Genomic DNA, 17,820 nt, shown 5'->3' with positions numbered 1-17,820 from the left:
ATGAGCAGACATTTGGAGATTATTGATAAAAGAGAGTAGGTAGAGTATGTGAAATGTGTGGCAAAGGCAGCAGCAACAAAGCTTAAGGTAAGCTCTGCTAACCCTTGAATATGTAGACAAAGCATGGGAAGAACAGAAGAATAATGAACTCATGACAGTCACCACCTTAAAGATGGCTAGCTCAGTGGAGCTACTAATACAGTATTTTAACAATAAGGTTTAGACACAAAGGAGAGTGGGAGGTGACTTGAGTTGTCTTGTTGGCCACTAAACATAAAGCAGATGATAGATGTGCATCTTTACTGTTCCTTGTCACAATACTCCCTACAAAAAATCACAATAGCATTAAGAGTGCTGTCTGGATAGTGTATTGCACTTGTAAACAAACATCCTGCACTAAACCCCAACTCCTGTTTTGTAGCTGCACATACTGCTCCAAACCTCTACATATTTACAAAGAAGCATCCAAGTAAGTGATACCTTTACCTTATTTTGCTAAACATAGATATCTCATAGAATGTCATCCATTGCCCTCTTAATTTGTCCTGAGCAAACTCCCAGCCATGTTTAAGCCTGCCCGTAAGTTAAACCTCCTGACTGCAACTGCCTGTCTAATTCCAAATATGCACACTACTAGAAGAGGAAGTACCCTGGGGTTTACTTCGTTCTTTAACTCCGTGGCAGAGCAGATCCTTTTCATGAATAAGATCCCAAGTCCATTCCTGGTGTTTCCAGGTAGGACTGAAGAGGATTTCTATTTGAACTCACAGAGAGCTTTTGCCAATTTGTGTAGACGGTACTAAATTAGACAAGCCCATGCCTTGACTCTGTATAAGGTCCCTCCAGTTACTATTGGACAGAACTTGGCAATTAGTTGTTCGGATTCTCAGCATCTCCCTACAATATAACTGTTCATAGCTTTGCTCTATGATAGACACAAAATCAGGTGAAGACTTGCACTGGTGATTGGGCCATCACAAATCTAATGGCAGGGATAAATCTGCCATGTCACTTCAAACACCATAATCTTTGCTGACAGGATACAGTAATGAAGTGTAAAAAAATAATGGGATTGGGCAAATCACTGCGAGTTACTTTACACAAAGCAAGACTAGCCACGTGACCATAACATTCATAAATTTGCAGGATAAACTTTGGTGAGCCCCGGATGTGCCCCTCAACACAGCCAGTCCCCATGGCCGTTTGTGATCTTCAGGGACTAGATGCAGGGTAATCGGTGCTTCCAAGCACTGTGAGTGTGTATGGCCGTGTCTTCAGGGGCGGTTAGCGCCTCTGTGGAGCTGCCAAACGTCCCTCTCATCCCTCCAGGATGGTAGAGTAGAAGGGATGTAATCCCCGCCATGGGGATGCCCATCTTCAGTGCGGGGGTGGGGTGGGGCAGATAGAAAATTTAAAATTATGCAGCAACTCAGGAGCTCAAGGACAGCGTTATGAAGTGATTGGGGGGAAGAGCAGGAATTACATTTTAATCTTAGGGAGGTGCGCGCGCGCGCGCGTGTGCTCGGCGCTGAGGGGAAAGCGCGTGCACATCCCCCTTCAAAACCTCCAAGACAGTTTTTTGTCCCCTGGTGACCATAAAGAGACACCATGACAACAGGTCCTCCCCCTGCCCTTCAGCTACCAAAAAGCAGGGGAAAGAAATGACGGGGGGGGGGGGGAGCGAGGCGAGGGGAGGGGAAGAGAGGGCTGACTTTCCGAAAGGCAGCATTTGCAGCTTCTCCTCCTCCCCCCTCCTCCTGGTCTTTCAGGTTCATTCAGGGGGCAGTTTTGCAGCCCACCCACTAACCCCCGCCTGGCTCCAATGAGTAAGAAAGCCCACTAAGAATCGGACATCCTTCCCCCCCCCCCCTTCCCGCTTGCTCCTGGCAAATGTTATGTCTCCTTTGGGCTTTATTTTTAGATTTGTATAATAGGACCGAGGCTTGGTCCACATCCATCTCTCTCTCTCTCTCACCCCCCCCCTTTCATTTATTTTGATGGGCAATCAAATCCTCCCAAAGGCTCTTAAATTCACACAGCGCAGAGGGCGAGAGGATTTGATGCGGTTCGTAAAAGCTGTGGAGAGAGAGAGATAATCTGCCACAAGAAGGACGAGGTGAAAGATATTAAGAACATTTACAGAAGATCTACTGTTTCCCCCCCCCCCCACCAGCACGCAAGCACGCACATAGGCATACATAACGCTTTCCCCCCACCTACCCCAAATACCTAAGTTGGAATCTGTCCTTCTACTTCTTCCTCCCAAAAGGCAAAGCCTCCCGTCCCTTTGTGCCTCCCAACAGCTTAAAGAGTTCCCACTCCAAGGCATTCAATCGGTCCTTGAAAAACCTTCTTCCTCCCCCTCCCCCTCTTCTTCAAGCCAAGCTGGAGGGCTTACCTGGAGATGTTCCCTGTCCCCTGCTTGGGTGCTCTGACCAAATTCCACCTTCTTCTCTTTCCCTGATTTCCAGCAAACAGGCTGGCTGCCTCTGAGCCTGTGTCCTATTTAACTCCTCTACCCCACAGGAACCAGCGGCAGAGTTAAGCTGACAGCCACAGAGACTTAGCTGCTCTGGATGGCTGGGCTAGAGAGTTGATCACTTTCAAATCCTGTTGTGGAATGATCCCATCCTTCGTTCCCTGAGGTATTAGGAACTGCATGCCACTCTCTTTGGCTCTTTCATTCCCACCCCCACTGCTCAGCTTTGCTGTGCCTGGGTTGTTACTGATGCCATCAGTGACCCACCTGTATGGCTCAAGTGAAAGCACATAGAAGACTGTACCTTTCAAAGGACAACTTAAGGCTCTCTCCTGCCTGCCTGTGTCCAGAACTGTAAGGCAGAAAATGTCTATAGCCACCCCACCCCCTGATAATAGCAATCAAGCATGATTGGAAACTATGCCACCCTCTTCAGGAAACCTGTATGAATTCAGAGTTGCTACCAGTTCTGATTTTCATGTCCATGGCCATCATTTGATAATTGTAGGGTTAGGACAATTTGCCTGTGAGAACGACTTATTATTACACAATTGCAACTTTCACACTATCTCATATCAAACACAATAATTTGCAGGGGACATTTTTTCCCCCACACATTCAGCAGTTGCTCATTTGGGCAAGATGAAGAAAAGGGTAAGGCACACAAATAAAAGGAAGGGCGCTCTGCAGGTTCTCCAAGGCAATGTCTTTGTTATTACTTCATATGTTCCAGGATTTCTTTTTGGGGAGAGGGATTAAAACAGAGTTGAGAGATAGGTTCTGAGGAATCCCTGCTGAAATTGAGCCCCAGTATGATTCAGTTCACTGACCCCACCCCAATCAGCCTTATAATCTGTTTCTGGTGCTAGAATTTAGCAATTAAATACTGTATGTGAAGAAATAACACCAAAGAGACTGCTTCTGAGCATGTGTAAGGTGCATTTCCTGCACTGCAGAAACCTCTGTCTGCATCCTACCCACCTTACAACAGCAATAGTTTCCAGGTTAGAGCATATAACCTCAAAAGCAGCTCAAGGCGGATCCATCGTTTTCCTTTCTCAGTGCTTTGTGGATTATATACTCCACAAAATCTCATGCAGAAATAAAGCTCTTAGCTTTAAGGATACCACAAGACTTGGAATTTGTTTTCTTTGTTTTGTTTCTTTATCGTATGTGCTAAAATAAAATAACACATCTACTATTTTGACAATTTTATAAATTTTATGATATGTTTTGTGGGGTTATGATCTTTTAAAAATCTGTTTGAACATAAAGATGTATTCTGGTATAATAGCTGTCCTCATGTGGAACTCATTATACATAATTAGCAATAGTATGAAAATGACAGTGTTCTGTTCTAATAGATTTTTATATTCATTACCAATTTCAGCTGTAATTTATATTTACTATTAATACACTGCTGATGTCAAGCCCTAAAGCAGAATTATAGTGATCATCTGGATTAAAAAGATGAGATACATTTGTTGTTTTCTGAGACATATGTTGGTCAAATGTATCCCATCTTTTAAATCCGGACAGCATTAGAATTATACCAGTCTCTAAACTTAGTAACACAGGCATGTCATATCATGTGAAAGATAACTAGTATCTGTGCAGTGATTTATTTCTCATGTCCATGCTTGTTTTAGAAGCCCCATCAAAATTAATCTAATGAAAACAAATATTTTAATTACTCTAGTTATTTCTGGCCTATTATGGTCTCTGTGGCTTTCATAGTAGCGGGCAAGATATTCAACAAGTATGCCCCTTTTCTTAATTAAAGATACAATCGAAAAGTGTTCATGTTGAATTTCTGTTTATCATGTAGTGGAAGAAATTAGAAGGAACAACACAGGAATGGGGCAACCTTTTTTTCTGTCAGGGATTGCATTGTACTCCATTCATATGAGAAGTGGATTGATATACTGTATGTGAAAACGGGTGGAAACGATACACCTGCTACTCATAAAGGTTTCTTTCTTTCTTTCTTTCTTTCTTTCTTTCTTTCTTTCTTTCTTTCTTTCTTTCTTTCTTTCTTTCTTTCTTTCTTTCTTTCTTTCTTTCACTGAAAATTCTCAGGCATTGTAGTGAATGGAACCAGGACTGTTGTACACATTGCTTCTTGTTTCTCCTAAGATCATCAATGGCACCAAATTCTGTCTCTTCCTACACATCCACATGCACACCGGCAATTCATCCATCCTCTCATCGGCACACATGCAGGCATAAACACATATACAGTCTTTCTACACCATGCTAGCTGTGTATAAAATGCCTCCACTTCCTGACAATGCATTTTATTTTCCATCTTTCTGACTCATTTCTGTCTCTGCCTCTCCACAAAGGATATTGTTCTGCTATACCATTTTGCTCTGTGGCTGGACCTTTGAGCTTATGTTTACACCTGCCTAGTGTTCCCTGTGGTTGTGGCTGATACAGTGATATACAAAGATCCTTGGAGATGTACCCTGATCTGGAATAGAGCCTTCTCAGAGCAATTCTAGTTGTCACTATCCAGCATGCTCTGTGTTGCTCAAGTGCAGTTATTGGTCTAGTAGGGAACTCTAACTAATATATGGCTTCAATTAGGATGTAGTACAGCAGGATTCCCATCATTTTGTTTGTTTGCTTGTTGGTTTGGTTGTTTGGGGAGTTGCTATGTTTTATGGGAAAGATAAAGACAGCAAGATGGTGATGGTACTAAATGGTGGAACTCCTATATTTTAATAGTTCTGTTCATTGCAGCAAGGCAACTTGCATCTACCAAGACTTCCTCTTCTATGCAAACATCAGAAATACAGTATATCCCTCCTATTTCTTACTGCTTACACTGTATGGTTAAAGATTCTAAACTAGAGCCCATGTTATACATTGTAGTTAAGTCTTGATTCTAGGCCCAAAAAAGGCTAAAAGCTGCTGGTCTAAAGAATTATCCTTTTTCTTAACGAACAAAAAGATTCAGATTATATGATGTGTTGACATGACTAGTGAGGTATTTATGACCAGTGTTGGTAACTCAGTTTTTAGATAGGTGTAAGATTCAGGTAAAGTCTAATGTACAGCCCATACCTAAACACAGGGTGAATTGTAGCTTGAAAGGCTCTAACCTGCACTGCCTTCTCAAATGGGTGAGCTTGTAGTTATGCATTGCTGTGCAGTGACATTTAAATGTGTAGTCACATATCTCTGAACAGAATAGGGTATAAATCTAGAAAATGTTAGTTACACCATAAAGCTGCAGTCATAAACATATATATGTGGTTGTGGGTTCCCTTAAAATCAAGTAAATGTGTTGTGTAAGTCTTCTTGAATTCAATTTAAGTGAAATACACAATTTTCATCCGTGTGGAAATAAGAGGTTTTATGATCTTGGTTTTGGAGAAGAAGGCAATCATGCTTATCTCCTTTGGACTTCAGTGTTTCAGTGTGACTTTAGTGGAATTTACAGCCCAATCTAACGCATATTTACACAGGAGTAAGTCCTGCTGAGTTCAGGGATATCCAGTAAGGCCACGATCCTGAGTATGCTTACTAGAGAATCAGCTGAAATGATGCACTTCTGCATGAACATTTCAGTGTCATTCTTTTCATGCCTTTATCACTGCAATCATTGGCATATTTAACTTCTGCTAGATTGTAGTTCTGTTACATGGGTTTTCTTCCTTTTTCAGAATATTTTAAAACCATTACCATACTTTAAAAAATAGCTGTAAAGACTCACCTACTTATGCTGTTTCCACCCCCTACATAGAATCATTGAAGTATTTGCATAGATACAGCAAGTTGTCTTATTTGTTATCGATTAGAAAGCTAGGGGATAAGTTTGGTGAGATTTGGTATAAATGGATACTAGTATTACTAAGACTAAAGAGAGACAACAATTTTTGAGAAAAAATATTCTGGAAAAGCATTCTTGTGTGCACGCATATTATGTTTTCTCTTGATTCTAGTAAAAAAAATCTGTAGCTTTTTAAGCGACACAAAACTTATTTAACAGTAGAATGGTGTGCACATCCATGGGATATATATTTTTCAAAAGCTTCTTCAAATATGTGAGGTTCCGTCCTAGTGCTTATTCTGTTCAGCATCTATATAAAGCTGCAGGGTGTACTCATCCAGAGATTTGGATGGAGATACAATGATTATACCCATCTCTGTCCTCTCTCAGAAAGATGTGGAGATTCTGAACTCTTGTCTTAAAGCTGAGTAAAGTTGGACTAGATGTGAATCAGCAAATTGAGGTTTACAGTAATTCTGCACAATTGGTGTGATGCTCTACTGGTTCAGGTTTGAACATTATCCTCTTTTGAATGAGACTACACTACCCCTTAAAGTCACATTGGAGGTGTGCTCATAGATCCATCACTGCAGTTAGAGACTCAGTTCATAGCAGAAGTAAAAAATCAGGCATTTGAGCCTATGACCTTGAAGCAATTGAGCAACAGAGGTTTTTTAGAATATTGATTGTATTATACATTACATCAGGCTGGACATCAGAACTCTCATGGTTTCTCTTCCTTTTGTTTTAAAAACAGGTAGATTAGTTTGACCTGCAGTTTGCTTTGGTCACCATGTTGTCTACACCAGGAAGCACTGGAGTACTTCATGATTTTCATAATAAAATGTACTAAAAATCTATTTCATCCACTATCATTTAGTCTCAGAAATTTTGAATATTCGGACATCCAAAATAGACTATGAACACTGTATCTAGATACTGTTCATATCTGTATCTACAGTCATCCGATTGCCACATTATTAGAATTTACTACTGTACTTCTGGTGGCAGGGAGTTCTGCAAGTTAATTCTATACGCTGTACAAAATTCCTGGTTTGAGTTATTAAATATTTTTTAGTTTTCACATTGTGTATCTGTGTGAATGCTGCCATTGTCAAATTGACTTGTGAGAAAGAGTGGCTAACCCAGTGAGCCTGTAACTGAGCAGAAAAGTGGTCCAGATTGTACGGGCCAAATACTTAACACTGGTAAAGGTAAAGGTAAAGGTTCCCCTTGACAAGTTTTGTCCAGTCGTGTTCGATTCTAGGGGGCGGTGCTCATCCCCGTTTCCAAGCCATAGAGCCAGCGTTTGTCCGAAGACAATCTTCTGTGGTCACATGGCCAGTGCAACTTAGACACGGAACGCTGTTACCTTCCCACCGAAGTGGTCCCTATTAATCTACTTGCATTTGCATGCTTTCGAACCACTAGGTTGGCGGGAGCTGGGACAAGTGACAGGTGCTCACTCCGTCATGTGGATTCGATCTTATGACTGCTTGGTCTTCTGACCCTGCAGCATAGGCTTCTGCGGTTTAGCCCACAGCGCCACCACATCCCTTAACACTGACTCACATGTAATACAAATATGAAATACAGCCAAACAGATCTGTGAGAGTGAAATTGGAACAAAAACCAGGAGTCCACTCTACAAACCTTACGTCACAACATTCTTAGAAATCGCAATAAGAACCTTTATTTGTTGAAGAAGCAGAAAATGTAGTATCTGGTAGACTAGGAAATGTAGATCATAAGTAACTGAGCAGATTATTTGAGCAGCAGCAGCAAGAGCAACACTGAGAGCATGAGACCATATGCACACACAACAAGAGAGTGGCATTGAAGTCTTGAAATGCTTTAGTATTTTACCAGGAATCTTTCAGAGTTAGGCAAAGGTTAGCGAACGCTTTAAGAAGATTATCTAGTAGCCTCTCTCTTCCTTTCCTCCTCTCCCCATGTGCATGCAAACATTTGGATGCTCTTGTTTCTTTTTCTGTGTCATAACAACCCTCAAGCCATTCACAGAGATTTGCAATGTTCTATTTCAGTGCATGAAAATAAGTGTTTGGCTAGCATAGGGCATGAGCAGGTTGCCCAAAGGTGGTCTGAAATGCGTTTATATGGCACTTTAATGAAGTGAACTGCCACATTGGGCACCCAAGGCATCTTTAGAATGACCTTAAGCTTAACCTTAGGAAATCCACTAAAAACTATACTCAGAGGTTTTTTTTTTCCTATAAAAGGATTGAGGTTGGTTGCATATCCATTCATCCAGACGCTGACTTTATTTGGTGGGATATAATGCAGTGCAGATCAGAAGCTAAGCTAAAAGTTTGGAGAAGGATGATCACAGAGAGAAAAGGGGGAAATTTGACCTGGATATATCCAGTAAAATTAGCAATGCTATATTAGCTAAACAATTAAAAGTGCTTCTTATTTTTGTAGGTTAGGGTAACACAGTAGTTCACAGTAGTTGGAGAGATGTTTCTAGCTTACTCAAGCCTAAATATTGCAGACATGGAACAAAAAATTTAAAATGCACACCAAGTGTCAACAATCCCACTCAGTTCCATTTTGCATCCAATCTACTTTGAGTAAGTAGTCCAGGAATTAAATTATATATGGAGCAGTCAGAGTAGACAAATGCTGTGCAACATCAGAAATGCTTCACACAGGACCAGACTAAGGCACACGTAGTTCAGCATTCTTTGAAATACTCCAGCCATAAGTGGCTAATCAGAAACAAAAAAGCAATCCAGCACTGGACAGGGGTCTGTTTTCTGCTCACCTCTGCCCTAAAGGTTCCCATTAATTTTTTTCTGTTTCTGATGCAGCTCATTCAAATAAGTGCCTGATCTGCAGCAACTAGCAGATGAAGTATTCTTCTTTGGGGTCTCTGTGAATGCACACAAATGGGCTAAATCTGCGCCTGCACAGGACTCCTCAGAACTTTTTAGAGCTTAAAAACACGTGATTAGTAGGACAATAACTGTTAAAGATATAAATGCCTTGCAAGAAAAATGTGTAATCCTACATGTTCAGTTCTGCGGAGGGATTATTTTCCAACCTATATCTATCAAAATCATAGGTAGGCAACTTGCAGGCCTTTCACTTCTGTTGGACTTCAACTCCCATCAGCCTTAACAAGCACAGCCAACAATGAGGAATGATCGGACTTGCCATCCAACAGCATCTGAGGGCCCCCTAGATGAATATCTAACGATACACACTTTGATTCAGGAAGTAGAGGGAATTAAATTGATTTTTGTGAATTTTGGGTGGGTGTGTTGTGGCGCTATGACTGCTTTCAGTGAAACAGTCCAATGTGTGAGGCTCTATCAGATGTATCTTCTTGTACTGTCAAGGTTTCATGTGTGTAGAAATAATACATAATGTCATCTGGTGTTCAATGACACATGTGGATCCTATTTATGGTGCACTGTACTGAAGAATTTGACAAGGTGACTTTACTGTAAAAGGTCTGTGAGAGGGTAGGGTTAAGATTATTCACTTTCTTGCGTTTCTTTGGAATTGTTGGTAGAGCGCAAGAGATGGGCTGCATGTGTACAAACGGAAGAATTACGTAGATCAGTGGTTCTTAACCTTTGTTACTCGGATGTTTTTGAACTGCAACTCCCAGAAACCCCAGCCAGCACAGTTGGTGAAGGCTTCTGGGAATTGCAGTCCAAAACTCCTGAGTAACCCAAGGTTAAGAACCAGTGATGTAGATGAAGAGTAGAACTTGTCTATAACATTCATGATTCTGATTTGATAGTTAATTGTTTGCATCCTGGGTAACATCCTGGGTAAGGAGGAAGACCAAGAGATTTACTGAGCCCATGCTAAGCACGCATATGTGGGGGGTGAACTACATTTGGCTTGACTGATCTCAAGTTGTATAGGCCTGGTTTAGTAGCTATGTAGGGCAAGTATAATTCTTGCTATGATGATTCTGGTGCTAATGTAGAATTCTTTTCCGTGACACTGAAGGATATGAGGCCAATGTTTTGATTTATATATTAAATCCTTTTCAAAAGCATTCCTTGAAATATTTTTGAGTCCTTGATTTCTTTGCTTGATTTAATTGCATTAAAACCATCTGTATTACTGCAATTTCTAAAACCTGTTATGGTGCAAAATACAGTACTCGTGAAAGGGCAAAACAATGCAACATGATATTGTGTAAACATATTTTGAACATATTTTTTCCGCAGTTTGATTTTGTCTAAATGTTTGTTTAGTTTTACTTAAGTGAATTGCCATGACCCTGAGGATTGAGGAGGATTCTAGACATTTAAATACATGTGTCATTGTTTTTTCAGAAATGGATAGCATACTATAAGCTATGAACCAAGGTATCAATTGTACATCACCTTAGCCATGAATTCTATAACTGGCCTTAGCAAACACTCATTAAGTCAGATTCAGTCTTTGTTTGTCATTGTGGATGTTGATAGTGGCCTTTTTTACAGTACTTTTGCAAGAATGATTGAGATACAATATAAAAATTGCTTTGATTTTTTTTAAATCAAAAATTGATTGAAAATTATAAATGTTGGTCAAAATCCTATTGGTGTTCACCTAAGGTTTGCATAGTTCAGTACCACTAATTGCAGGCCATTAATGAGGATAATTCAATTATTTAGGTTTCTGGCTGTGGAGATAGAGGTTGTGAGTTTGATTCCCTACTGTGCCTCCTGGGAGAAGAGCAAGCCTATGTAGTTATGGGCCAACTGCACAATTCCAGGGTGCCTCCAGAAGAAAGGAATGGTAACCCATTTTTTCTCTGTCTAGAATTTTTTTAAAAAGTTGCCATACATCAGAACTGACTTGACAGTACATAATTATTATTAATTAACTGAGGCACATCTCAGTTGCACAGTCAGGAAAGTGACCACATAACTGAGACACACCCTGACACTTTCTCAGTTGCCCTCGATTTGTTACACAGACCTTATATGGACATCTGGATTCTGCCCACTGTGTATTATTGATAGCAGTTAACCACCTACGCTGAGAGCAGGTCTAGTATTCGCACCCAGTATTAAGCCACTCCAAGGATTCACACCCCTTATCAGCCTCCCCCAGTCCCACAGTTCTACGTCTGTTTTCCACTGAGACTCAGACCCTCTGATAGATGTATGCATTCTTATTTGGCAGTACCAAGCAGATGGTAACACTGATAGTGGGTAATGTGGTGCAATGGGTTCAGTGACAGGCTAGGAATCAGGAGACCTGGATTTGAACCCCCACTTGGTCATGGGAACTCACTGAGAGGGGTAGAACTGGGAAAATCACTCCTTAAATATCTCATTTACCTTGAAAAACTTATTAGGGTTACTATAAGCGAGATATGACTTGATGACAGATGACACAGAAAGACTGACACTACCATGACTGATTTTATGCTGTAATTGCTGTCCTGCCCTTCCTGAACCTAACAGTCCAGTCACTACAGTACTCATGTGTTGTGTGTCGGCCGTGTAAATTCAGTGAGTCCAATACTTACCCACCCCTGTAAATATGGAATCCTCTCTAGACAACACTGCATATCATATGTAACCTGACTACTTGTTTATTTGTTTTTGATTTATGAATCTTTGGATTCCTACACAGCACCCTGCATTTCCTCACCACTAGTTTCTTGGGTCTGAGTGAAGGGATAAAAAGTGTATCAATTAGACTTTAAAAAGAACTGTTTCTAAGGTGTTTTCTAAAAGCACTGATTTCTCAGAAGCACCCCCTCTAATGTGCGGGAAAGATTGCAGGGAGAGAGCATCAGGAAGACACCAGGCACCAGCTCCTGCTCTAGCTGGGCGGTTTTTATTTTGTTTTAATGTATTCATTGCACTGCGAATTGAGGGCTTCCGTTGAAAAGCAGTATGTAAATCCACTCAATTAATATGCATGATGACTGTTAAGAAATTTTAAAGAGAAATGTCAAAGGGTGTACTGTAAGCAGAGGCTCTGAAAATGAACAGCCAACTAAACTCACTTGCAGACCAAACCAATGTTTGTTTCTTGAAATAGTGGCATGTGGCAGTATACTATGAACATAGAGTTTTAATGGGAACAGACTCTTCATATACCCACAAGAATGTTCCAGCACTGAGAAGTGCCACTGAAATATATTCTGGGATGAGCTATGGCTGAAATCATATCGTGAAATTCAGATGTAATTCCAGAAAATTAGAGAAATGTTTTTTTCTTGTAAGGAGTGGCTTTACCTAGTAGGGTTACTATTGGGGTTTTATCAGTGCCACCCCTCCCCAATAAATTTCTAGGTCTACTCAATCTTTGTCTGTCACTCTATCCACTGAAATAGATACCTTTATTTGAGATTTTGATTCCTGTTCAAGAGCTACCAGTTCTGGGGAAACAGCTTTCTCAAAGGAAAAGCCCACTAAGATTAACGTATACAAGATATAAAGGGCTGGATGCAACTATTTGTCTTCTGATGTGTCCAAGATTATAGGGACTGCAGATCTAGAGAATCTTAGGTTCCTACTCAGAGTTCTAAAGAGAGTTGGGCATCTCAGAGCCTCACAAGGAAGGTGTGGAATAATGCTGTTGAAAAAAGGCATGTACCAGGGTAAAAAGGGTAAGTGTGGATGGATGGATGGATGAGATTTCAATCTATTGGTACTGATGCCTACAGTAGCAACACAGGCCTGGGTAGAATGTATTGTATGTATATAATTTTTAATTGGAACTGAGGCCGCTGGGTTGGGCAAGTTACAACTTGCTTTTCTTTTTAGTGCAGATGAATATTGACTCTTTCTATCCCTATTTTGGAATAAAACTAATAATGTTTTGAAATAAAACAGTATGAGGCAAGGCAAGGAATTACATATGACACTGGAGAGACCATTTTCAGATTCAGACAGGAACAGTTGTATGTGGGTGGCGACTTATCACCAGCCCTGCCAATTCTAATCCACATCCTAATTTTGGTCTCTTTCAGCTGTAGAGGAGAGGGTCTTTTGCAGAGGCACTTTAATTTCCTGCAGAGGTTAATCTCATGGTCAGTAGTGGCTCAGAAGTTTAATCTCCCTTGTGCCGTCCCTTGACAGAAGGGATGGTGTCCATTCTGAGCTCACAAAAGCAATGAGAGTGACTTTTTTTGTACTGCACATACATTTACAGTAATTTTGGAAGGCTACATACAGACATAATTTCTGAGTATATTTCCTCATTTGGAGGTAGGGTAGGTGCCATGTAATAGAACTCAGAATATAATAATATCATGCCATCAAGTCGATTTCAACATACAATGACCCTTTCCAGCGTTTTCTAAGTAGAGAATATCCAGATGTGGTTTACCATTCCCTTCTTGTGAGGGCATCTTGGGACTGTGCAGCTTGCCTAAAGCTACACAGGCTGTTTCTTCTCCCAGGAAAGATAGTGGGGGATCAAAGTCTTTCTTCTTTCTCCAAACCTTTATTGGCATAAATACAGCTGGGATTACTAACAATAAACACAACGGGTTATAACTTGGAAGTTAATTTAAGAATCTCAAGCAAAAAAATAGCGACAGCTTCAGTAATACGGGAGGAAGAATCATTCAGAAACATCTCAGGGGTGTTCGGCAGGGAAGATAACCAGGGTTCTAGTAGTGCCTTATGAATGGAAAAATGAACTGGGCAGGAAAACAGTATATGATCAAGTGTATCCGGAACCAAGTGGCAGAACAGGCATAATCGGTCCTCTTTAGGAATATTTGCAAATCGACCGGCATGGTTCGCTGAGGGAAAAATGTTAAATCGGGCTAACATAAATGCTCTTCTTGACCTGGGGTTGATAAGTGAGGAAAAATAATTTGGGTGATAACCAAGTGAAGGGAAAAGGCCAAAAGAGAGCGGGGAACAGGTAGGGGATCAAAGTCCATAGCCAGAAAACTGAACCCCTGAGCTATCTAGCCAGCTAGAATTAGGAAAATGGGCTGTTATTTGAAAACCCTGTCCAGAGTGATATAATTTCTCCTCAGAATTGCACTCTGTTTTCAGTTCTTCTGAACACTTAGAAATGTTTCCTTAATAACGCAGAGGAAAACTATAAGGTTATAAAAGTGTGGTAAAGGAACTTCTACATGGGAATGTTATAAAAATCTGTAGAAGAAAGAGGACTCAGATATCTGACATAACATGTAGAAGAAATGGGACTTAGGATATCCAACTTTTATTCTTCTTGTTGAACCAATAAGTTAAAATATACTGGACATTGGCTTTTACACCGTACAAGACTTTTTTGAAAGCTACGTGGTAGAGGTAGTATATAGAATGAGCAAGCAGGGATAGTTATACCTATGCCAGAAGGTGATCTTAGCCCTACTTCACCTATGTCTTTCCAGGCTCTTTTCAGCTCTCAAAATTGAGTTTCGAGGTTGGATAAACTTCATGTTGCATGACTGAAAAATTTACTCTTCATTGGGTGACATCTATTTATCACCCAACCATGTGCTCTTGACTGTATATAATACAGTATTAATATGGAATATAGAATTAATATTGGCCTGCTTACTGAGCATGAAAGATATGCATTTCAAAAGTCTTCTGTGCAGCTAATGTTGCCAGAATGTAGGAAATGCTGCCAAGAGTCATGTGTTCTGTGACAATGCATACTGTACCTTCTGCATTGGGACTGCAGTCTTACCTGTCTGCAGTGCAAATGGGGGCAGCAGGTCCACCACTGAGCAGGAACACAATCTTCCACTATCTATCAAAGCTGTTCTGAGGAAGATGTGACCCGTCAAACACAGGCCATGTAAGTAAGAGTGAAGGAGAGGTCAAATTTGAACAAGAAACCCCCCAAAATGGTAATGTAAGTTTGAATGCTGATAATAAACGACTTTGAATTAGCATGCTTTCATTCTCAGTTTTTGGAATGCAGGATGCTAGAGCACACCTTTGCTCTATGATGCCTTTGGGGGGGAGTCCTGTTGTGACTTCTGGCACAGCACCCCGGTTGAAGGCAAATAAATGGATTTCCATGACAACACCTGCCTTCCCTTATTCAGTCACACAGGGGCCCAAACAATTCTAGGGTTAGAAAGCCTGACGTACTCCATGCCTATAATGAAAGCAGCCCTTCTTGCCAGTTTATCTCCAGGGGACATGAAAAATGTACACAGAACAGTGACTGTGATGTATGATAGGAATGCATGGCTAATATGTGGCTGAGTCTGTGGTAGGCGGCAGAAAAGAAAATATGATTTATAGATTAGAAAAATGTAAGGCACCACAGTAAGAAAAAAAGGCATATGAAAAATGGTGGTACCCAAATCTTAGTTTTGATAGGGAAATTAACACCCTCAACTCAGTTTACAGTCACCTCAGAGTAATATAAATTTATCTCAGTGGGACTTACCTCTGAGTAGATATGTTATCAGGTTAAACTGCCCACTAGTCATTTTGAGATGTGTTGTGTTTATGATGAATTCCTTTATAAATCATGTTTATATGAACTGGTATAATGCATTCCCAGACTCTTTCAGACCTTTTGTGAGTAACCATCTGCATTCATGTTACAACTTGTCAATTTTTTTGTGCCAAACTACATGAATTTTTATACTTGTTATATTGAAGTGCCAAACTATACTCATACAAGTGAAGAATACAAGAGTTGTACAACAGAGTTGTAGCCCATTGGGGATGGTGGGAAGCCTAGTCACATGGATGGTGGGGGAGGAAATCAGAGTAAAATGAGCTCTAGTACTGAGAAAGATCATCCACAATCTCCCAAGAAACTAATGTTAATGCTGTGTTCACAGTTAGAAAGCTGCAGTGGGAGTTTGATTCGCTATTTTTTAAAAAAAGAAATATGTGCTCCCGGATTTGAGTGATGCGTTGAGGGCGCAATTAGCTCCTCAATAATTAAATACTTTAAGGTCCTGAAATGGTGCAGATATTTGTGGTGGGGGTGGGAGCAGTTTAAACAGTTGTGTTCCACAGAGCATTCATAACTCTGATGGATGTGCTAGCTGGAGGGAAAACATCACTTCTCAGTGACTGAATATTTTAATTTGAATACCTCTGCATTCTTTCTTTTAAAAAAAAGACACCTGGATCCCGCACTTTTAAATAACAATTATGCAATTCTTGCTCCTATCCACAAACCAAAACAAACAAAAAAAATGCACATGGAAAAGCCTCAAATGATTCATAGTTTCATTTCTGTGAGCAGAGTGTATTATAGGAAGTCTTGTCACTTCACAATTTTTGTAATTTATCATCATGCAATTCCAGTGAGTTTCAATATTGGCTGTGTTTCTCCGAACTCCCGTCCTGTCAGTATGAGGGTATCAGCAGCATGAATAATCATGAGCTACTATATCTGCCAAGGAGACAAAATTGGGAAGGTTGTGGGAATAGTGAAAGGCCCTGCTTAGGATCTGAAAGGGCCTGGTTACTGTTTCACTGTTTGGGGGAGGTCTTTGTACACATGAAGCCATGTGCACATATGGATAGGGTATAAGAAAATATGTCAGCAATTGTATGGCAAACACTCTTCAGTCCTAAGGGGTTTTTGAAATCTGCATTTACAGCTGCTAGCAAAATTCCCAGAGGAAAGTTCACCCTCCTCCTTAAACTGCACTATATTTATACTGAATTCTGAACGGCTTTTTGCTTATTTCTCTTTCTGCCTCAGTTAGCTTCATGAATTTGCTTCACTTGATTAACCTCTGTGATGTAAATGGCCGGGATGACACAACTTGGAGGAAGCCCCCAAGTCTTTAGCTGGCTCCGTAGGGGACAGGCTGGGCTTCCACAGTGTTCCTTGATATGCCCACGCAGAGTACATGTGAAAGATGCCATACCCAACTGCTTCAGAAGGGCATTTGACAGGCTGTCAAGAAAATGGGAAGTTTCTAAGCTGTCACTGTGTGTCCCATCAAAAACAAATCCTTCTTTTAAAAGTTTATCAACTGGCCTACCCAACTGGGTCTCCTACTCTGAGAAGTCATTGAATCAATGTATGTAAAGTACTCTGTAAGCCACAATCCATGAGCAGAAAAATTTGCCATTCTATCTTTTCACAGAAACAAGGTGCTGGGTTGAACATTACCTTTATTGGATCATTATCTTTATAGAATCACTGAAAAATGTAACTTTTTAAAATTTAAAATCTGAAAAATTATACAGATAAAGATAAAGTTTGGAGACGTTGAAAGCTTGCTTTGTTTTTGACCTTTTACTGATCTAATAAAGATTTTGTTCAGCGTAGAACTTTGTTTCTGAGGAATGAGGACATAAAGAAAAAAAATACAATGGATGCATGAAGAACATGAGGGATGGAGCAAAATGGAACCTTCTTGAAACTATGTTGGTTGCTATGGGGGTAGGTGGGAGGTATGACTGTGACTGCCTTGAGCTATAGAGGCTGAAGCAGGACAGATTTGTAGTTGAAAGAGGTTCTTAAAGTTAGGGGGTCTGGAACCTATACGCTATACTGTATGCTATACTGAAATAAAGAGAAGATGGTCTCACCTGTGCCGTTTCCAGAGACCAGAGGTCCTGCTTTTTATTGGTGGATATACAGTATTAAATCTTCACACATGCAATAACTG

At 40.5% G+C, this 17,820-nt stretch overlaps 2 protein-coding genes across 9 annotated transcripts in view; one reads left to right on the top strand and one right to left on the bottom strand.

Moving 5' to 3' along the window:
• CACNA2D4 (calcium voltage-gated channel auxiliary subunit alpha2delta 4) overlaps positions 1-17,820 on the top strand; it is a 176,227-nt gene that overhangs the window by 120,077 nt on the left and 38,330 nt on the right. The gene's annotated exons all lie outside the window — the stretch shown is intronic.
• The window catches only part of LRTM2 (leucine rich repeat transmembrane protein 2), a 39,849-nt gene that overhangs the window by 14,649 nt on the left and 7,380 nt on the right, over positions 1-17,820 (bottom strand). Inside the window, exon 1 of one of the 6 annotated variants that reach the window (XM_078376340.1) lies at positions 14,907-15,316. The exons of 4 other annotated variants lie outside the window; for them this stretch is intronic. The gene's annotated coding sequence lies outside the window, so the exon portion shown is untranslated. Of the gene's footprint in view, positions 1-2,398; positions 13,596-14,906; positions 15,317-17,820 lie in introns of those variants that run through there. One more of the 6 variants, XM_020789086.3, reaches the window with a different exon arrangement.

The sequence above is a fragment of the Pogona vitticeps genome, chromosome 5 (assembly GCF_051106095.1).
Source record: "Pogona vitticeps strain Pit_001003342236 chromosome 5, PviZW2.1, whole genome shotgun sequence".
Lineage (NCBI taxonomy): Eukaryota > Metazoa > Chordata > Lepidosauria > Squamata > Agamidae > Pogona > Pogona vitticeps.
The sequence above is the reverse complement of the archived record's forward strand: the minus strand, read 5'-3'. Positions and strand labels throughout refer to the sequence as shown.